The 23,000-nt window shown below is 39.4% G+C and overlaps 1 long non-coding RNA gene across 1 annotated transcript in view; it reads left to right on the top strand.

Moving 5' to 3' along the window:
* Positions 1-23,000, top strand: part of LOC123240659 — a 71,102-nt gene that overhangs the window by 6,000 nt on the left and 42,102 nt on the right. Inside the window, exon 2 of the long non-coding RNA XR_006505798.1 lies at positions 12,773-12,831. This is a non-coding gene — a long non-coding RNA (uncharacterized LOC123240659). The remainder of the gene's footprint in view (positions 1-12,772; positions 12,832-23,000) is intronic.

Here is a 23,000-nt window from a genome sequence, read left to right as displayed (position 1 = left end):
GGCCCTAATAATGGAGGGAAGGAGTGGTATTAGTGTTAAATCAGGGAAGACCTTTCTTGGTAGTAGCTCTTGAGTTGAACTTGTATTCTAAGAAATGGAAGGACTTTTCATATGTGGGGAACAATTTGTATAAAGCTAGTGATAGGGACACAGATAGTAAGAAGGGCATTTTGACTTGCATGTGTGCAGGGGCATAATATTGGGACAAGAAGGGAAGGGAATATTTATTAAACTCCTGTTATAGTGCCAGGCACTTTACAAATATTATCTCATTTGATGTATAATAAGGATGGAAAGTTTGGTGGGAGCAAAGTTGCAAATGGCTTTAGATCCCAAATATAGAAGCCTCATGATGTGGGGATGATCTCTGGGTTCTTTATGTTTTCCAATAGAGTTTAAGCTCCAGTGAGTCCAAACTGGTATGGTTTCATTTTTACCTGTCCTGTGATACACTGTTGTTCAAGGACTAGTCTAGCTACATTTGGAATAGCTTATCAGCTTGGCCACAGAAATTTTTCTTCACAACAAGTTTCAGAGACTATCTATGAAATTATAAAGAGATTAAGGGGCTATTTAGGTAGAGGCAGGGTCCCTAGTGACAAAAGCACATTTTTTCTGGGGAATACTTTATATACTCTTTTTTAAAAAAACCTTGACCTTCTGTCTTAGAATCAATAACAAGTATAGTTCCAAGGCAGAAGAGCAGTAAGGGCTTTGCAATTGAGGTTAAGTGACTAGCCTAGGTTTATACAGCTAGAAAGTGTGAGATCAGATTTGAACTCTAGACTTACTGTTTCTAGGCCTCTCTCTCTATCCATTGAGCCACTAAAGTTGTCCCTATTTATATAATACTTTGTCTTGAATAGCATGGTGAATAGGATACTGGACTCAAAACTAGGGAGATCTGGCTTCAGATCCCAGCTTAGACACTTAAAAGCTGTGTGATGCTAGGCATTAAGTTACTTAATACTTAATAGATTAAGTTACTTAATTTTTCAGGGTTTCAGTTTCTTGACCTGTAAAATGAGCCCCCAGGTGACCTTTAGGGTCCTTTCCAGCTCCAGAGCTGTAATCCCATTATCTTAGGTTATCTAGTCTAATCCCTACCTGAACAACAATCAGTGGTTTTCAGGGTACTGAAACAAACATGTTTTGTTTGAATCTTATAACACTGGCTGAGGGAAGAAGATAGGGCAGTGTTTTTTCTGGGGTAGAGGAGAGGGGACTCAAATAGGTAGCAAAAGTAGAGTGAGATATTAGCACTGTCTTCTAATAACCTGACAATAACTTCCTTCTTCCTTTACATCTTTGGTAGGTAGAGAACATTTGGTAAGTTTTACTAGATTCCTGGTGGAGAAATTAAGACCTTTAGAAAACTGTGGGGTAAGATTTCTATATTTGTAAAATGAGGAAGATGACCCCTTCCAGGGGTTCTTAACCTTTTCTTGGTCATGGGTGCAAAATTTCACTTTGAGATTAGTGAAAATAAAGATGCATTTTTTTTCCCATCCAAGTTCTTAGACATCAGGTTAATATTCCTTCAGCTTGAGAATCTCGAGGATTCCTTTTATCTCTAAGTCCTGTGATCTCTAAGACAATATAAAATACCTGGGAATCTACTTGCGAAGACACACTCAGGAATTAAATGAACATAATTACAAAATACTCTTCACACAAATAAAACTAGATCTAAACAATTGGAAAAGCATCAGTTGCTCATGGGTAGGATGAGCTAACATAATAAAAATGACAATCCTATCTAAATTCATTTACTTATTCAATGCTATACCTATCAACCACCAAAATACTTTTTTATAGAATTAGAAAAAAATATTACAGAGTTCATCTGGAAGAACAAAAGATCAAGAGTACCAAGGGAACTAATGAAAAAGAAGTGAAGGATGGAGGCCTAGCATCAGATCTCAAACTATATTATAAAGCTGTGATCATCTAAGTCTTTTGAGCTAGAACCCGGAATAGGACTTATCAGAGCTGCTAGGAAGGAGAAAGAATTGAATGGGTAGTCAAGTGCAAGATGGGAAAATATTCCATGGCTGACATTCATATGAAAAGGTTTTGTTAAATATTAGTACAATTTCCATCAAGCCCTATAGGCTTTCTCACAGGGCTTTGAAGTTCTCATGTTAGAGGCAGATTTTGACTACTTGTGGTAGCATCATAAATGAGTTTCCACAATAGGTATGTATGCTGAGAAGGAAATTAAATTCCAGTAGAGTGTTTGTTGTGACTAATGCCAGAATTTTGCTGAGGTTTTTTTTTTATTAAGATTCACTTAGTCTCTGAAAAGTACTTCTTAATTCTTTGGATATTAATTAGGAAATAGTTAAAAATAAGAAGTGTCTCTTATTTTGAGATGAGTTTGTTAATTTAATCTTCTTAAATTTTCACAACTAACTAATTCAGTTGTGATTTATATTTATTTGGTCATAGGTTTCATAGAGTTAGAGAAATCATTTAGCCCAACCCCTTCATTTTACAGAAGAAACTGAGGTTTCTTCCTAGAAAGGTTAGGTCACACAAATTGAGTCTCCCTGCCTTGTCTGTCCAGTTCTAACACACTGTGATTGCCCATGTGATTTTCTTAGATTTCTCCCTTTCATCCCTGCACCTTGCCTTTGGCAGCTTCCATGCCTGCACTAGTCTCCCTGTCCTCCTTCAGGACCGTCTTCCTTGAAAAACCTTTCCAACGTCCCTCTACCAGGGGACATGGGCTTGACTCTCTTGTGTTTATTCTCTTAATATTTATTCCCTCCATGAGAGCAGGGAATATTTCATTCTTTTTATTTGTACTCTAAAGTGCCAAGCCCAGTGCCTGGAACATGTTGTTCAGTTGTTTAGTTGTGCCCCACTCTTTGTGACCCCGTGGATCATACTGTCCATGAGGTTTTCTTGGCAAAGATACTGGAGTAGTTTGCTGTTTCCTTTTCCAACTGGATTAAGGGAAACAGGTTAAGTGACTTATCCAGGGTTACATAGCTACTAACTATCTAAGGCTGGATTCAGGTCTTCTTGACCCCTGGCCCAGTCCTCTATCCAATGAATCATCTACCATCCTTACCTAATACATTGTAGATGCTTAATTAAAAAACAAAACCAAAAACTTGTTGATTGCTTGATTGCCCAAGGTAATAAAGGGAGAGTAAGTAGCAGAGCCTGAGGATATGATCCCTGGTCTTCTGACACCATCTTTCTTTCTTTCTTCCTTCTTCCTTCCCTCTCCCTCCCCTGATATTTTTGATGGCTTTATTTTACATTTTCCCCAGTTTTATTTCACTATTTCCATGCCCCTTTGTTTTGGTTTCCTCCCCTCTTCTCTTGAGCCTGGATCAACTTTAGCTTGTCAATAATAAAATAACTAGCACTTATATACTGTGTGGTGGGCACTGTGTTTAGCAGTGTTAACTCAAATGATCCTCCTGATAGCTCTGACTGGTAAGTGCTATTATCATCCCCATTTTAGAGATGAGGAAACTGAGGCAAACTGATTAAGTGACTTGCACTGTCACACAGCTAATAAATGTCTGGGACTGAATTTGAACTCTAATCATAGTGCTCTATCCCTACATGCTCTGGATGAGGAAACAAAGATCAACACATCTCATCAGGCATTTTTAAATACTTACTGGGTATCAGGCACTGTGCCAAGAGTTAGAGAGAAAAGGAAAGGCAAAAAGGATGCCTGCCCTCCAGGGGCTTACCATCCCACCGGAGAGGCAACATTTGAATAACTATGCTCCAAGAAGATATGCACACACAGATTGGAGATCCTCTAGGAGCAGCCACAAAGGATTCCAAATGGTCCTAGATGGCCTCTGTGGGCTTTGACTCTATAATCCCATGGAGTGACATGCTTTTTTCCTTTGGAGTTACCATTTATTTTTTATTATGTATATAGCGCAATATATATAACAACATAATACATATGATTCGTTATAAATATGTAATAAATTATAACAAACAGCTTGTCACAGAGAAACAAATCTTCACATTAGCTATGTCCAAAAATCGAGGTCTCCTTCTTTTAGTTCCCTTCCCTCCTCAAGAAGGCAGGCAGCAAACTATAGGTTGTACATCCATTATCATGTTGTGAAACAAGACATATGCTGCTTACACGGATAAATACTGCCGTAGAAAGAGCGGCAGAGCCCCCGTGCTGATGGGAACACCCCATTCTACACTTTCTTGCCTATGTGCTTTGAGCCTGAAGGAAGCCAGGGGATTCCATGAAATAGAGCCGTACATTCTAGATAGACAGGATAGCACATGCTGAGGCACAGAGGGCTTCCTGACTTCAGTGTTGTACTGCTGGGGCGACTTTAAACAAGTGAGGATGGAGCAGAGCAAAAGCATGAAGCTTAGAGGGCTCAGAACAGGAAGAGGGTGGCAAGGAGGCCAACTCTCCTGGACCTGGAGTTTGTTTCTTAGTCCTGGGAGAGAGGAGAGGCTTTGGGATCTCAGTTTGGAGTCTCCAGGTTCAAGGAGTTGAGAGGGTAGGTGGTGGCCATGGGAGGGAGAGAAAGGGGCCGATGAAAGAGGATTTGGGGAATATGGAGGTGAGAAGGGATGAAAGCCTAGCTGGGGACTGCCAGGAGGGAGAATTGAGACTCTCAGGGATGTCCTGTTGAGTTGCTTGGCTTCCTCTGCCTAGTCAACTGATTCTGAAATGTTTCAGCCTCAGGACTCAACAGTACACTGAAAAATTATCTTAGAACCTGAACAGCTTTTGTTTATGTAGACTTTATCTATCTACTGTATTGGAAATTAAAATATGTTAGTGCTATTATGAAAATAGTTTGACCCTTTCAGGGCTCCTGGAAGGGTCTTGGGGATCTGTAGGGGTTTCCTGACCACACTTTGAGAACCCCTTCAAATAGTTCGTTCCTAGTTGAGTAGTTTATAAATCGGACGTGTCGTTAAAAGGAGGTAGGAAAGGAGGGAGAGGTGGATTCTTGGGAAATGTTCTTCCCCCAAAGTTTGCACTTCTGAAGAAAACTCAGCCATGGAAAGCATGAAGAAATTTGCCCAGAGGGATCTATCTGTCTGTGTCAGATTGAAAATAGAAAGAACCTTGCATTATGAACTTTTAGATATGAGAAAGGTCTTAGAAATCATTTAAAAATCACCAATCCTAAACAACTACTTGAACGCATGGGTTGGGGTGGACATGATTGAGGATGTGGACTCGAAACTACCACACCAATGCAACTACCAACAATTTGGAAATTGGTCTTGATCAAGGACACATGACAAAACCAGTGGAAATGTCCATCGGCCATGGGTGGGGGGAGTGCAGGGGGTGAAGGGGAAAGTAGGGGCATGAATCATGTAACCATGTTAAAAATGAATATTAATAAATGTTTAAATTAAAAAAAAATCACCAATCCTCCCTCCCCCCATCTCCACCTACCCATTTCAAAGGTGAGGAAACTGAGGTGTATAGAGATTACCACTCATCTAAGGTCAAATAAGATCAAGGTGTCTTGAATTGAGATTATGTGCAAAAAGGATTATTTAGGGTATAACTTGCTTGCTACAGCGTTTATGAAAACTTGGAACTAAAGTCACATAAGTGCCACATTCAGACCAATCTGTCATTCTATTGATGTTATTATGTGTATTTTCGTCTATGAGATACAAACTGTGAAAATGTTTTCATGCACGTGTTTATAATAGATAATATGTTATTTACAGAAACTTCTCATTAAATAAGCTTCTTAATGTGCTGAAAATATTTCTCAGCTATGTGATAGTTATTTCCCCTTATCTTCTGGCCACATTTGGTTCCTATTAGGCCTTTTTCCCTCTTTAAGGGAATGGCCCCTACCACAGAGCCTTTAAGGACCTTAAGGAGGTTCTTAAAAAATAATCGTAAAGGGGCAGCTGGGTAGCTCAGTGGAGTGAGAGCCAGGCCTAGAGACAGGAGGTCCTAGGTTTAAACCCGGCCTCAGCCACTTCCCAGCTGTGTGACCCTGGGCAAGTCACTTGACCCCCATTGCCCACCCTTACCAATCTTCCACCTATGAGACAATACACCGAAGTACAAGGGTAAAAAAAAAAAAAAAAAAAATAATCGTAAAAATAGTAGCTAGTATTTATGTTATAGATCAGTGGTTCCCAAATTTTTTTGGCCTACCGCCCCCTTTCCAGAAAAAAAATATTACTTAGCCCCATGGAAATTAATTAAAAAATTTTTAATAGCAATTAATAAGAAAGATAAATGCACCTGTGGCCGTCACTGCCTCCCTGGATCGCTGCAGCACCCACCAGGGGGCAGTAGTGCCCACTTTGGGAATCAGTGTTATAGATAATAATGAATCCTCACAACCATCCTGAAAGGTAGGTGTTATTATTATGCCCTTTTTACAGATAAAGAAAGGAGGCTAGTAGAGGTTAATTGAACTGCCAAGTCACCCAGCTAACTAGTAAGTGTCTGAGGCAGAATTTGAACTCAGTTCTCTTAGACTCTTAAATCCAGTCCTCTGTTCACCACTTCTACACCACCTAGCTTCTTGATTAGTTGAATTTAAATGTCACTTTGAGGCCAAAACAGCATTTTTTGGGTCTGTATTGTATTTTTTACAGTTTTGTTTGTGGTTAGGAGGATCCAGGCTTCTGCCACTTAATTTAGTTCAACGTAGGACAACTAGGAGCTGCTTGGTAAATTTTGTTAGATTTTTATGTTTGTCTGTCCAGCAATGACAGTGTTGAAGCCATGCAAAGTGTGTTGTATTAGCTTCACAGTGAGGTTCCCCCTTATCCCTCCTTAGTCTGGGCCTTCTGAGCCTGGGAAAAGCCCCCATCCCAACACACTGCCCCTGATGATAATCAAGGAGAGCCTTTCATTTTCTGGAAACTTAATCCATTTCTCTAAGTATGCCATAAGTTTGTGCCATATTAATAGTGGTGATAATAAAAACAAGCTCCCAGCATTAATGAATGAGCCTTTCTAAGCTGAATGGTAACATAGCCCCATGCCATACATAGGCTCCTCTAATAGATCTTTGTGAATTCAGCAGATAAACTGTACTGGAATCAGGGAATTGTTTCAGAAAAAAACACAACCCCCTGGACGTGACATTGATCCATGAAACATTTTAAGAACAATTTTTAGTAGATTTTGCAGTTACCAGGTATATATAGTGGGAGAAATAAATAGCAGGAGCAGGACAAGGCCCCCAAAGCTCAGCAAAGGTTATTACGGATGGACGGACTGGTCATCTCCAGGGTTCTGTCTGCTTTAGGATCATCTTGAAGATGCCTTCAGGGAGTTTACTGAATTGAAGCTCATACAGCAGCACAGCACTCCTATTTACAGAAAGAAGTCACTTATCCATGTGTACAGTAGCCCAACATTAAATATATAGTGATAATTGGCATAAGGAGTGCCTTGCCCTTGGACTGATCTGAACCCTGTCAAAAAAGATGAGAAGGAAATAATAATGACAACAATAATAGATTATTGTTGTGAAGTGATTTTTTCAGTATTTTAAGGAACTGTGATTTCATTGAGGGTATTTATGCAGGCCATGGTCCCGATATATCTTACTAAGTAACTGTCTTTATGGTTCACTGTAGCTGAAAAGATTCATCTCTAAGATGGCCAGTCATCTGGTGATAAACCTTCTTGAGCAGTCCTTTGATGACAGGCATACATTTCATCACTAGAATCATATCCTTAGCTTTCTAGCCTCCTTAGCCTGGAATTTGAACAGAGGCCTGGTTAATTTTTGCCAGCTACCTTCAGGCACTATTTTTTTTTTTTAAGTTAAAATGTTGTTGCTATACAAATCCTTGAATTAATTTTTTTCCTTCTTAGTGCCTTCTCACCCACCTTCTCTTACTGAAACATAACTATCACAAGTCTATAGCAAAGAGAGAATAGACAAGACCAAGCTCCGGGGGAGTGATGAAAACCATTAGAGAACTTCTCTGATCATTCAATATGGCTTTAACAAATCTTGAGGTCATTGTATAAAGTTGGTACTCTATTTCTCTGATCCTCCCCTCCATAAAGTCATAGTGCCATGAAATGTTTGAGTCAGATTCTTTGGATGGAAGGCAATATTTGTTCTTAAATATATGGGGTAGGAAGTCATGTCCAACTGTGATTATAGAGTAGTGCAGCCTGATAAAGTGAAAAAAGATATCCCCAACTGTAACCAGTCAGCAAAATTTAGCTAAATACTTCAAACGTGTATTCGTCTCTATTGCTTGCAAGGGGCACTGCGCCAAGTGCCAAGTTTCATTGACAGTCCTTGCCCTCAGAGAACTAATAGTCTTTTATTTTTTTAAACATTTATTAATATTCATTTTTAACATGGTTACATAATTCATGCTCCTACTTTCCCCTTCACCCCCCACACTCCCCCCACCCATGGTGGACGCACATTTCCACTGGTTTTATCATGTGTCATTGATCAAAACCTATTTCCAAATTGTTGATAGTTGCATTGGTGTGGTAGTTTCAAGTCTACATTCCCAATCATGTCCACCCCGACCCATGTGTTGAAGCAGTTGTTTTTCTTATGTTTTCTCTCCTGCAGTTCTTCCTCTGAATGTGGGTAGCATCTTTACCATAAATCCCTCAGAATTGTCCTGTGTCATTGCATTGCTGCTAGTACAGAAGTCCATTACATTCAATTTTACCATAGTATATCAGTCTCTGTGTACAATGTTCTTCTGGCTCTGCTCCTTTCGCTCTGCATCAGTTCCTGGAGGTCTCTCCAGTTCGCCTGGAACTCCTCCAGTTTATTATTCCTTTGAGCACAATAGTATTCCATCACCAGCATATACCACAGTTTGTTCAGCCATTCCCCAATTGAAGGACATACCCTCCTTTTCCAATTTGTTGCCACCACAAAAAGCGCAGCTATAAATATTTTCATACAAGTCTGTTTATCTATGATCTCTTTGGGGTACAAACCCAACAATGGTATGGCTGGATCAAAGGGCAGGCATTTTTTATAGCCCTTTGAACATGGTTCCAAATTGCCAGCCAGAATGGTTGGATCAGTTCACAACTCCACCAGCAATGCATTAATGTCCCAATTTTGCCACATCCCCTCCAGCTTTCATTACTCTCCTCTTCTTTCATTTAACTAATAGTCTTTTAGACCTGACACATTGAACTATAATACATTTTAGTATTTTGTATTAGGAAGGTACTGTACAAAGTCATAAGATATAGAAGAATTTTAAAGTATTTTCCCATTCTTCATAATATTAACAAGAAATATTATTGACTTATAATGTTTCAAAGTTTCTGAAGGCTGTTATGTTCATTATGCCCTTTGAGCCCCACAGCTCTGAGGTGGGAGGTAGTATGGGTATTATCTCCCTTTTACAGATGGCTGGGTGAAGCTAACTGAATTTAGGCCATGTTGCCTCTTTCTTACGTGTGACAGGTGACAGCCAAAACAAGTTCACTTCAGTTGGAATTTATTCCTTCTTTATTATGTATAAGGCACTGGGCCAACTAGGCTCTAGACACACAAAGATAAAAAAATGTCCCTACCCTCAAGGAACTTAAGTTCTACTGAAACCATACTGAAAGTTGTCCCACAGCGAGGTGAAGGATAGGCTTAGATGAGTGACAGAGTTTGGGCAGAAAGATCTATTCTGAAGCTAGGGCAGTAGTCCTGGTGATGATGAGGCTCTGACCTTATTTCATGGCAGTGGAAAAAGAGAAGACACTAGTGAGAGTCGGTGGAAGTAGGCTGGATAAGGCTGTTCATTAATTTAGTTAACATTTATTAAGTACCTACTATGTGCCAGCCACTATTCTGCGTGCTGAGGATATAAGAAGAGGCTAAAGTCAGCCCTTGCCCTCAAGGGTGTAATCTAAAGGAGGAGACAACATGTAAACATTATATATATATATATATATATATATATATACACACACACACACATACACACAAAGTGAGCTGTGTCAGGATAAGTAGGAAATAATTACTAATAGAGGGAAAACACTGGAATTAAGAGAGGCTAGGGGAGGCTTCCTATGAAGATAGAATTTTAGTTGGGACTTAGAGGGAGCCAAGGAGGTCAGTAGTTGGAGCAGAGGAGGGAAAACATTCCAGGAGTGGAAGACCTCTTAAATAATGGATTTAAAGCATGAGAGGAGAGGTTGGATTAAAAGATAATTCAATATGGGAGACTAATAGAATGGTGGTACATACTAAAAATAGGAAAATTAGAGTAGGTTTGGGGAGAAGGATAATAAGCTAGGTTTTGAATAAGTAGAGTTTGAGGTGGTGCCTAGGAAACGTCTTTATAGATGCAAGTATGGAGCTCCAGGGAGATGTCAGGACTGAAGATAGAGATGTGTCACTTGTATAAAGAGCCTACAGAGGACAGGGTATACGTGATAATTTGAGGGGTAAGAGGAACACTATTAAAGGGGATTAGGAAAGGCTTCCTGAAGGAAGCTCAGCCTTCAAAGAAGAGAGAATTCTGTGGAAGTAAGGAAGAAGTTGTATTCCTGGCTTGGAGACTAAATGATCTGTCTTAGAGTTTCCTTTGCAGATATAAATCCATGCACCTATAATGATGTACTGCAGAGAATAGACTAGAAAGAGAAACCAGATACCAGTTATGGTGGCAGTATAAAAGAGAAATATGATATTGTGTGATAAACTATAATGCCTGGTAACCAGAAATATTAAGAGGTTCAATGGCTCCAGTTAGGGTTTAGTTCAGAGAAAGTTTAGAAAGTTGTGAAAAGTGAAAATCCAAGGACCAAAGGTAATGGTCCCCAAAATGGACTCTCAGAGGACAAGTGATACTAGAAAGCTGAGACAGGTTTCAGAGTACCCTGAGACTTTGAGTTAGGAAGGTCTGAGTTTGAATCTTCTAATCTTCCCTTAGACATTTAATAACTGTCTGATTCTGGGCAAATTACTGAACTTATTTCACTTTCTTTATCTTAGTAAATGGGACTAAATAATAGCACTAACTTCCTAAAATTGTTCTGAGAATCAAAAAAGGTATTATATGTTTGCAGGGTAAAAAACTGGAGGTGGGAGAGAGATTGATGAGTTAGGGCAATGATGGGCAAACTACGGCAGGCAAGCCAGATGCAGACCCCTGAAATGTTTTATTCCTAGTCTGACAAATACAATGAGTAGGATACAATACAATGAAACTTCGAAAGAGTTTCCTTAGAAACAGACTGACAGATTCATTTCTTTTCCTTTGGCCCCCTCTTTAAAAAGTTGGCCCATCACTGGTTAGGGAGATGGTTTGATTGCATGTAGGGAGGTTTGTGAAGTGAGTCTGGAAAGGTAGGCAGGAGCCTTTAAGGGGTTGGGAGTCAGCTAAGAGCAAAGGATATATTTTCTTTAAAATAGCAAAGAGATGGTAGTACTAGAAATTTTTGAATAGGGTAACGGAGAGAAACTTTTCTCTTGGTGTTCATTCTGCCCAGTAAAGTAGAAGAAAGTCATAATTGGGAGTGAGAGGGGTTAGGGAATATAGTTAGATAAATAAATAAATGGAATAAAAGATTTATAATAATCACTGTGGGATATGTGTTAGAGAATAAGAGTTTGTGGTCAGAGGATTATCCATCAGCAGTGTGGGCTCATCTGAGGTTACAAGGTTGTGCTACTGTTAGTATAGCCTTTTTGGGGAAAAGAGGGGATCTCATTATTTCTTTGAGGGCCAGAGACCACATTTTATAGGCTCACAAAAATATCCTTCCAGTCCTGACACTGGGATTTTGTGTGCTCTAGACAGTGACTGACCTCTCTAGGGAGCACAGATTTAGAAGAGTTATGAATAAGTGAATATGAAAATAGAATATCCCTTTGTTGGAAGCTGCCTTTTTTTCCCTTTGCTGTTCTGTGGGATTGAAACAGTTCCGCTTCTAGGGCCCACTCACTTATATCCTTCTCCCTTAGGACAGCACACCTGGGGAGTTGTGGGGAATATTCTTGGATGAAAGATGAGTATGCGTTACAAATGTGTTTTGCTAGATCCTTAATCCATTTTCTGAGTTATTTATGGAGAGCTTTCTGTTACCATATAGTGCTTTAAGAAGAGCTGCCTTTTAAATAATAGAATGGCAATTCATAGCTTCATAGGAGTTCAAAAGCTTTGCTGATGTGATTGTATCCCTGGAATATCCTCCTACATTTGGCTAGTCTTTTCTTCAGTTTATAGCTAGAGGTACTGAAAGGCAGAGGTCTGGAGTTGGAACTGGTTCTGTGGTCAGACAACCTGGCTCACATCAGTCCTCAGACTTGCTACCTTTGTGACCTCAGGGACATCACCTAACCTCTCTGAGCCTCAGCTTCAGCATCCGTAAAGTAAAGGGGGCCTCTAAGCATCGCTTCCAGCTAGGGAGCTCTGATCTAAATTTCCTAAACCCACAGGAACCTACATTGCTAGCATCTGATTCTCCCATCGCAGGATATAGGTCTTGCCCTTATGTGGGCCTGTTCTTTCCCAGGCCTGTTCCTTACCCAGCATGCCTTCTCCTGCCTAACTTTCCTCACAGAGTGCACATTTTTCTTAGTAAACTCTAGTAACCTGAGAAAGAGGGCCACTGTGGTGATAATTTTCACGTCAGTGTTTTAAAATCTTTATTCCAGGCCTAGCTACTGATAGATGTTCAGTTGGTGAAGATCACATTCTTTTCTCCTTAAGTTGTATGTAACCTTTTATGCTTATTTTGAACAAAGTCTCCATTTCTTGGGGTTCTGAGAGAGGGTGACTTTAAGCAGTGTGTGGTATTTTTGTGTTGCAGGTCAGTGGGTCAAGAAGAAGAACTCTGGTCTACCTAGAATCTCCTGGGTTTTCTGGCTGGTGAGTATTGGGTTTAACTCTTCAACTCATCCTGTACTTGATAGTTGTCAGAAAGCCAGCTAGAATACGGTTTTGAGAAAGTTTAAAGTCATCTGGTTTTACGTTTTTTAAAGAGGTTGTTAATCTTGAGGAGTTCTTATTCTTTTTTTATGTGAGATGGATCCTTTAGAATGAATGAATGAATGAATGAATGAATGAATGAATGAATGAATGAATGAATGAATAAAGCATTTGTTGAACATTTCTTATGTGCTAAGCATGTGAACAAAGCCCGGGAAACTACATCTAGAAAAGTATGATAGTCTCTGCCCTCAAGAAGCTAATATGTCCAATGAGAGGAATAACACATAGAGAAGGATTCAGCTTTCAAGTCACAGGGAAAAGTGTCATGGTCTTTAGGGTGCAGCAACTAAGCACATGTTAATGCCTCTTCTTTATTGCCACTTCCACTGATAAAATGATGCTAGTTTCTGACATGGAACCATTGGACAATGCCAAGGACTTTGGTGGTAAGAACTTTCTTTTCTGAGTCTACACTAGTAGATCCTTTTTCAGTGGTTAATGCTTTTAAATGCATACAATATTAGGATTGTAAAGGAAACCAATTATATCAAAATACAATTATCAAAGTATATTTTTTTAAAGTTAATAGGAGGCTGAAGTAAGAAAGATTTATCTTCCTGAGTTCAAATCTGGCCTGATATGTGTTACCTGTATGACCCTGGGCAAGTCACTTAACTGTTAGTCTTTTAAAAAAAAAAAAGTTCATAGACCCCAGTTTAAGAATCCCTTGTTAAGGGTTTCTTCTCTAGGTTCAGGCAAGTCCCTTTGTTATTGGGTTATAGTGTTTCTCCTTTAATGTTTTTGTGGAAAGTTACCACATAGGGGAAGATAGCTATGTCTTAGTTTTATGATTTGGATTTTCAAACATATTACTGAGAATGAAAATAATAACTAATATATAGCACTTTACATTCTGCAAAGCACTTATGTGTAATACCTCATTTGAATCTCATCATAACTGTAGGAGGTTGGTCCTATTTTCCATTTTCTGCCTGCCGTAGTTTGCCCATCATTGCCCTAACTCATCAATCTCTCTCCCACCTCCAGTTTTTTACCCTGCAAACATATAATACCTTTTTTGATTCTCAGAACAATTTTAGGAAGTTAGTGCTATTATTTAGTCCCATTTACTAAGATAAAGAAAGTGAAATAAGTTCAGTAATTTGCCCAGAATCAGACAGTTCATTGACTTGTCAAGGGTCTTTCGTAGCCATTTGAATCACCATTTCAGCTTATCTGTATGTCTATCTTCAAGAATATTTTATGCTTAAAGGAAACCTTGAGGGATTAAGGCTGGTCCTTATCTGGAAAATGAACACTTGGGGAAGGTTTTCTTTCAGTATACAAAGCCACCCTTGGGTTACATGTTTGAGAGTGGGACCATTGGCTAGGTAGGTAAGCTTGCCTTTCTCTTTTGGAATTTCTCAGATTTGAGAGAACTGTGCTTGCGGACTAACTAGGTCATCGATATCTATTTTGAAGGGAATATGGCCACAGCTACATGAATATTTAATTTCCGGATCAAATCCTGTTGGACTGGTTTACTAGGGAAGCAGGCAGCAAGCACTCCCTGGTTGGTCATATGGGTATTTATAAAGTGTTAAGAGTCTGAGGGTAATGAAGCACTTGAGTTCTGTTTTCTAGGGAGCAGTAGAAAGGTTTTTAAAAACCCTCAGGAAAAAGACTGCAGCTTTTTTACCCCTAACCTGTTCTGTGGTAGATTCTGAAAATGATTAGCCCTTAGGGACTGCTCCAATTTTTTATTTTGGGTGAATCTTTTTTTTTTTTCTTTTACACAGTCATCTCACATTTTCACTTTGTAAATGAAGATTTTTCTAAAGAACTGATGAGCCCTGTGAATTAAAGTCATTCTGGCGCCCCGAGGCCTGGATATACCTCAGTGTTCAAGTATTAAGATATCAGTGTATAGTGGAGCTCCTATTAATCTGTTTAAGGAACCTCTGAACATGTGCAGGATCAAAATAGCATAATCTAATAGGACCCAGGATTTGGGGTAGTCTGGTGGGTTTTCTCTAGTTTCCTGACTATTGACCTGTCTTCAAGTCCCAATTAAAATCCCACCCCCTCCTGGAACTCTTTTGGCTCCTCTTAATTCTGATGCCTTCCTTCTGCTCATAATTTCCTATTTATTCTATATATAGCTTGAGGTGTATAAATTTGTTTGCAGCTTCCTCCTCCCCATAAAGATTATAAACTCCTTGAAGGCAGAGAACTGTCTTTTGCTTCTTTTTGTACATCCCCTGCCACACTCCCAGCACAATGGTCTGGCATATGGTAGTTGCTTAATAAATGTTTACTGATTTGAATTGAATTAGGGTTTTGAAATTTTTGGTATTTTTCACTCAAGTGCACCTTTGATTGAGTACTTGAGAAGCTCTTTCCCCAGATAAAAATATATAAATTAAGTCTGAAAATCAGATAAACAGCTACAGAATCCTCACATTTAACTAGTTGCCATATTTACATAAAGAATCCACCCTTTTCCCTCTTCACCTATTTTTGAGGAAAAAACACAGGATTTCTTTCTATGAAACCCCTATTTTTCTCCCTAACCCCTTCTGTTGCTCTTGCCCTCAGTTATGGCAGTTTTGAACCTCTGAAGGCTTGGTAAGAGCAACTGAAGAGGTGTTTAATTAAAATCTGTTTCTGAAAGTAAAAGGAAGACTGTGAAACCTCTGTTCATTGTTTTTCAACTGTTCTTATTAAACTTTCAATCATTGTGTTCCAAAAGGGAATCCAGCCAGAGCAGCAAGAAGGGAAGAATTGCTTTTTTTCCTGGCTAGAGTCATCACAAGAAACAAGATCACCACCTAAGCCCAACTTACATTTCCTCCTTCTTTCCTCCCCCATCCTTCAGTTAATCATTAACATGTTTTCTTCAAAGCTTAGGGAGGATTATATAAGTAAGCAGGCATATTTTATATCATAAAGGCCTCATAAAGTTTTGGACTCTTTTCCATAATTTGTGCCCTCTTAGTGTTGTTTCTCAGGTAAGTTAGGGCTAAACTCAGAGATTTCTAAAAGTCTAAGACTCAATATTTTCTGCATTTTTCACTACTAAATTGAAAATGTCCTTGAGACTTTTTTTGTACTTTGTATAAATAAGCTTTGAATTGGAAGGGACCTTAAAAGCCAGCTAGGCCAATCCTCTCTTTTGATAGTTAAGGAAACAGGCCCAAAGTGATTAGGTCATACAGAGACTAAATGTGAGAAGTGGGATTTGAACTTAGGTCTCTTTGGGAGGAAACTCCAGATGAAAGGTGATATTTTGGGACTTTGGGAATACCACCACTTTCTGGACATCTCAGAGTTGGTGAAGCCCCCACCTGATGGAGCCAGAAGAAAATCAGAATTGATGAGCTGATATTAGTTAGGAAAAGTAATCAAAAGACAGTTCAGTGTTGGAAAAAGCAGCTGATTTGCAATGGAGGCAGAGAACAGAATTTTCTGTTTCTTCCACTTAATCGTTCTCTGTCCTCCTAATGCTACATTTTCCCACTTGAACCTTTGCTCAAGCTGTTTTCTATGTATGGCTTGTCCTTCCTTCTCCTCTTTATCTTCTTAGTTCTGACTCATCTCACTCTCATTTTTAAATAACATTTTATTTTTTCTCCAATTACATGTAAAAACAATTTTTAACATTAACATTTTTTAACATTAAACATTTTAACATTAAAAAAATTGGGGGCAGGTTTCAAGTTCTTTCCCTCCCTCTCTCCCCTATTCCCCTCTGACATAGATCGTATATGTAAGGTCATATAAAACATATTTTCATATGCATCATTTTGTGAAAGAAACTAGAACAAAAAATGAAATCTTCATACTCCATCAGTTCTGTCTCTGGTAGTAGATGGCGTTTTTCATCATGTGACTTATCTCTTAAAGGCCAGGTCAGATGCATAGTAATTATCCTGGTGAGCATTTGTGTAGCCCCAAACTATTTGCAACATTTCTTTGACATATACAAGGTGTCCCAAAAATCTCAGTGCAGTTTTAAGCAAATAGTTTAGGTGAAATTCAAACTTGGTATTTCCTGGCTTCAAATCCATGGCTTTATCCACAGCACCACCTAGTTGCCCTTCTCCCTAATTGGTCTTGATCCTTTCAGCACCTGATTTCCATAGTACTTTGAGTATCCTCTCCAGTGCGTTCATGTAATACTGTGCAGCACAGTTACCTGTGCACTTTCTGCATTGACCTGCTTGGGCTGTAAACTCCTCCAGGCAGGGACTAGCTCAGTCAAACTTCATATCACCCCTAAAACCTAGCACTGAATTCTTTACCCAATAATCACCTAATAAATATTTGTTCACTGAGAAAAGTGTGAGGTAGGGGGAGTAGTAGCCTTAAATCCAGAAGTCCTGCTTCAGTTCAAGTCTTGCCCCTGACATACTCAGACTATGTGATCGTGGGCCACTCTCCAAAACTCTTAAGCTGCAGAGATGGCCCTGACTTGCCATCGTAGGGGGAATTCTGCTGCTGGAAGTTTCCTCTGTCAGTGAAATCACCAGTTCATCCTTATCTGAGAACCCCAGGCTATAACGTGGGTGCAGCTTTTTTGGGGGGGAGATGGGATAGTAAGTAAGGCTCTACCTCATTAATAGGGAATGAGGAGAGGACAGAGGTTGTTTCTGGTATTTATAATGGGAAGTAGGGGTGGGAAACAAAGCTTTCATCAAAAGAAGGCTATAATTAATTAGGTTCTTGAAATGGGCCTATCAGTAATGGAATCTGCAAGAAAAAATAGTGTCTTGGAAGAAAACAAAGGGCTTTCTAGAATTAAAAGGTCATATTTCCCTCCTTAAACTGAAATAGCAGCATCAGTTATTAAAACAGAGAATGTGCCATTGTCTAGTTATGGGATGATTTTGGAAGAAGTCTAAAGGGAAAAAAATAAAATCCTATCACAGCAGATCTGATAAATCCTGCAAGCCACAGTCATTGACCAAATTCCCCTGTATGGCTCTGCTTAGATCAAACTGCCTGAAAATGAATGTTTGAAGTACTCAAGGCCCAAGAGACTGGACGGGTCCCCCAGGGGCCTGGCTTTGCTTAGTTTTTGGTTCTTGAAATAGGTGCTCGTGCTGTTTCCCAAGCTTAGAGTCTCGCATCCCTTTGAGTTCAGGTCCTCCATTCTGTATATCCTGAGATGTTATTTCTCTTCAGTCAGTCTTTGGGAGAAGAAGGACCGTACGGTCATGTCCTTATGAGGAGGGGACCTGTGGTCCAGATCCCTCATTTTAGAGATGAAGAAACTAAGGCCCAGAGAAAGTAAGTGAATTGCTCCAGGGGACTCGGGCAGAGAGTGGCAAAGTGGGGATCTGAACCCAGGTCTTCTGATGTCAGATCTAGTTCTTTTCCCACTGTACCATACCTAAAGTGACAGGTACATTAAAAACATCAACTTTCGGGGCAGCTAGGTAGCACAATCAAACTGGCCTCAGCCACCTCCTGCTTGTGTGACCATGGGCAAGTCACTTAAGCCCAACTGCAGAGCCCTTGTTGCTCTTTTGTCTTCGAATCCATATGATTCGAAGACAAAAGGTAAAGGTTTAAAATAATAATAATAATGAAGTCTATCTAAGATGGATGACTATTTTTCATAGATTTTATCCTTTCTTCCCCTTCCACCTCCATGTAGTTAGTTCCAAAGTAAAGAGCAAAACCTTGTGGTGGTAGGCCAGGGCTTTTGTTCCTTCTCTGCTCCCAGCTAGTTAGATGACTTGGAGAAGTTAGCTTCCCGATCTCCTAGCTTCTGGACGATCTCTAAGGCAGTGAGGGGCCTGGGTCAGGAGGAGCTGAGTGAAACGGTACCCCGACCTCGATACTGCCATGACCCCCTGGGGTTTGAGCCTTCCCCCTGTGCAGTGGGCTTGGCAGCTCCTGTTTGGCCTTCTGGGAGAGTCCCTGGCCATGGGGTGGACCAGCTGTAGATTGCCTTCGCCTTTGCAGAAAGCTGGGCTCTGTATCCGTGTTCAGGAAACCTCATCTTGGCTTTGGTTTCTTCTGGAGGATGGAATGAATTGAGTTGTCTGTAGTCCACTTTCCACTTAATTGAACACTGGTCCGACAAGCCCTGCCAACCCACCTGGTTTTTTGTATTTTTTTATTACCTGATGTGAAGGTTGGATTTGTTACTGTGTCATGTTTGTGTCTTACAGCTATCTGGAAAGTGGTTTGTTGTTTGTCTTGGATTTGCTTTGTTGAGTCAGTCACTTAAAAAAAATACCACAGTGTAACCTTCTCCCATTCTTCACCTTCAAATATCCTTTCTTCATCTTTAGTCAAAAAACTTTAATGGCGATTGGTTGATTGTTCACGTAAAATAAATTGCATAAATTCAAGTTCTTCTAACTTATAACATCAAACATCTCAGTGCTCATGGTGGCCAGAACACTGTGCTGTGTTCCAGGGGGGAGATTATTGGATAAAATAGTCTGCCTGCGTGGAGCTTTAGTTTAATAGAGAACAACAATGCAAAGTACATTTGTAATTATAATACAGAATAATACATCATAAATACCCTTTGATGTTCAGTCATTTCATTTGTGTTCAACTCTTCATGAACCTATTTGGGGTTTTCTGGGCAAAGACACTGGAATAGTTTGCTATTTTTAGCTTATCCCACCCCCCCCTTGTCCAGCTTATTTTACAGATGAGGAAACTGAGGCAAATAGGGTTAAATCATTTGTTCAGAGTCATACAACACCTAGTAAGTGTCTGAAGCTGGATTTGAACTCAGGTCCTCCTGCCTCCAGGGCTGGTACCCTGTCTACAGCTCCACTTAGCTCAGCTATAACATAACAATAACCTGAACTTTAGGGTAGTCAAAGTGGGAATGTATAGATACAAGAGAGAGACAGGAAGAAGACTTTTCAGGACTTATGACTGATTGTTAGAGAAATCAAAGATGCCTGAGGCTTTGAGCTCACGTGATGTGACAATGAATGTATGAATGACAAAAATAGTGAAGTTAGGAGCAGGAGCTATTTCAGGGAGAGGGTTTGGGATGATGCTAGAATGTCCTAATGGAAATGTCCAGCAGGCAGCTGGAAATGTGAGAACAGAGTTTATATGAGAAGACAGGACAAGGGATGCAAATTTGGAAGTCATCAACAAAAAATAGATGTGATTTCCATAAATTATATATAGAGAAGCAGTGAGCTGAGCATTAAAGTAGAGATAACCTCTACATTTAAGATAATCTTCAAAGTAGGGAGAATGATCCTTCCAATTGGAAGGACTTATGGAGTAAGAATTAAGCCATATCAAAAGGACCTCCTTTTTAAAAAGATTATCTTATTTTCTTCCTATTACATGTAAACACAATTTTTAACATTCATTTAAAAAATTTTGAGTTTAAAATTCTCTCCTCTCATCCCACTTGAGTTAGTTAGCAATCTGACATAGATTTTACATATGTACTCATGTAAAACATTTTTCCATATTGATCATTTTTGTGGGAGATCTTGAAAAGAATGAAATATAGTATGTCTTGTCTGCATTCAGTTTCCATCACTTCCTTCTCTGGAAATGGATGGCATTTTTCATCAGTCCTTTGGAATTGTCTTGGATCTTTGTATTTCTAAGGTTAAGTCATTCACAGTTGTTCATCATACAGTATTGCTTTCATTTTATACAGTGTACTCTGGGTCTGCTCATTTCACTCTATTTTAGTTCAGCTAATTCTTTCTGGGTCTTTTCTGAAAGCACCCTGCTCATCATTTCTTATAGCACAGTAGTATTCCATTATAATCATATACTACAACTTGCTTAGCCATTCCTCCATTGATGGACATCCCTTCAATTTCCAGTTTTTTGCCACCACAAAAAGAGCTGCTATAAATAATTTGTTCAAACAGATCCTTCCCTACTTATTTATTTATTTGTTTGTTTGTTTATTTGTTTGTTTTGTCCTTTAGTATACAGACTTAGTAGTAGTATTGCTGGATCAAAGGGTATACACAGTTTTAAAACCTTTTGGGCACAGCCCATAATTGTTCTCCAAAATGGTTGTATCATGATAATTCAGCCAACAGCCAACACTAATAGTGTCCAAATTTTCCCAAATCCCCTCCAACGTTTATCATTTTTCTTATCTGTCTTATTGGCCCATCTGATAGGTGTGAGGTGGTACCTCAGGTTTCAATTTGCATTTCTCTAACCAAGAGTAATAATTCCTTTTTTAAAAAACATCCCTAACAAGTAGTCCTTTAAAGTCTGCCAGAAGATTTCCCGTGATGGAGAACTCCTTACCAAAAATGAAGGACTGTCTCATCTGTAAAGTGGGATACATGAAAGCGAATTAGTTTTCTCCTTGTTTACTCTAACCTTTTAGTCCAGCAACTGAAGGGAAAGCTCAAACCAAGGAGTCTGACATTGACTTGCCAGTGGTCCTAGCTGATGAGTTTGAGGGAACCAGTCGATGATCGAGCATAAGTGTGTACAATGTGCCAGGCATTGTGTTAAGTGCCAATATCCAATTAGAAAAATGACACAGTTCTTGCCCTTAAGGTGCTTCTATTTTACAGATAGGTTCTTTAAGCCTTCCAAATAACTGGTTTCTGCTTACAGTTTATTTTCTCGGGATGTATGAATTTCAGGAAGAATGAGTGGAAGGAATCTTGTCAGTAAGTTTAGACTGCATGAAATAGAAACTTCATGCTAGTCAAAGAATAAGCCTCATTTCTAACTCTTCTTTTTCCCTACTTCACCTCTTTCCTCCACCCACTGCTTGGTGGCAGAACCCTGACTGTTTTGCTGGGCTGAATAAATCTTCTTGCCTGTTTCTTATGCTATGAATTTGAGATTTTTGTTTGTGGACTAATTATTTTCAGTTTATTTCCCCTGAACTGCTTGTCATCTGCTGCCCCAATCAGCTAAGTGATCAGAATTGTTTTGGAAAACTCCTGCCCTTTCCCTTTTGTCCTGTTCTGCCTTTGTAGTGTTCCCTGCATTTGGAAATTCTATTTTTAGTGTTGTCATCATGCTACTTAGTCTTGTAGTAGATTGTAGATTTCTTATCTAACTTCTAGGAGTTTCCTTTATTTGGCATTGTTTATGTCTGCTAGGTGAATCTGAATGGGTTTTCTCTCTTGCTTTTATCTAGTAACTTTGTTCCACTCTATATTCTTTATATTCTGAGTTGCTGCAGCTGTTATTGTTCAGGAGTTTGTTTTTGTTTTTTTTTTAGTGAGTCTCTTGGTAAAGAGACTGGAGTAGGTACACATAAGGAAAGTGAGGCAACAGGGTTAAGTGACTTGCCCAGTGTCTGAGGCTAGATTTGAACTCAGGAAGATGAATCTTCCTAACTAGAGGCCTGGCACACTATCTACTTTGCCACCTAGCTGCCTTGATGATTTTATAAGCCCCCTCTTCAGTGGAAATTGGAGACAGACAACAGAGAAAAGATAGCAGCTTCGGGGGAGACTAGGAAAATATTCTTATAGAAGGTATGACTTTAGCTGAGATCCAAAGGAAGCTGGGGATAATATTAGAAGAAATAACTGTGAGGCCTGACTTCACCACTTTGCTTCCCTTACACAATGATGATAATCTAGCTTATGCCTCTCTCATTGCAATGTATATATTAGGGACATCAGCAGTACATTCTTTGAAGCCTGTTGTGTTGTCTTGTGATTCCACCCTTTCAGGATCACACTTTATCTTTCTGCATGATACACAATCAGTAAATGTTAATTTTTCATAAATGACAGGTAGATGATACAGTGAGAGCAGAAACTGGTGTCAGGGAGACCTTAGGCCAAATGTAGCCTCAAACACGTACTTGCCATGTCACTCTGAGTTAAGTCACTTAACTTGTCTGCCTCAGTTTCCTTTAAAATGAGGGCAATAGCTTTTTGTGGTGGCAGAAAAATGAAAAATGAGGAGATGCCCTTCAATTAGGGAATGGCTAAACAAATTGTGGTATATGATGGTGGTGGAATACTGTTGTACTATAAGGAAACTGCCTGATTTCTATAAGAACTAGAAAGACCTCAATGAACTGATGCGGAGTGGAATAAACAGAACCAGGAGAACATTGTACACAAACTGATATGTTTTGGGACAATCAAATGTTAATG

This window comes from Gracilinanus agilis, chromosome 3 (assembly GCF_016433145.1).
Source record: "Gracilinanus agilis isolate LMUSP501 chromosome 3, AgileGrace, whole genome shotgun sequence".
NCBI classification, from domain to species: Eukaryota; Metazoa; Chordata; class Mammalia; order Didelphimorphia; family Didelphidae; genus Gracilinanus; species Gracilinanus agilis.
This window is presented reverse-complemented; position numbering and strand designations above follow the sequence as displayed.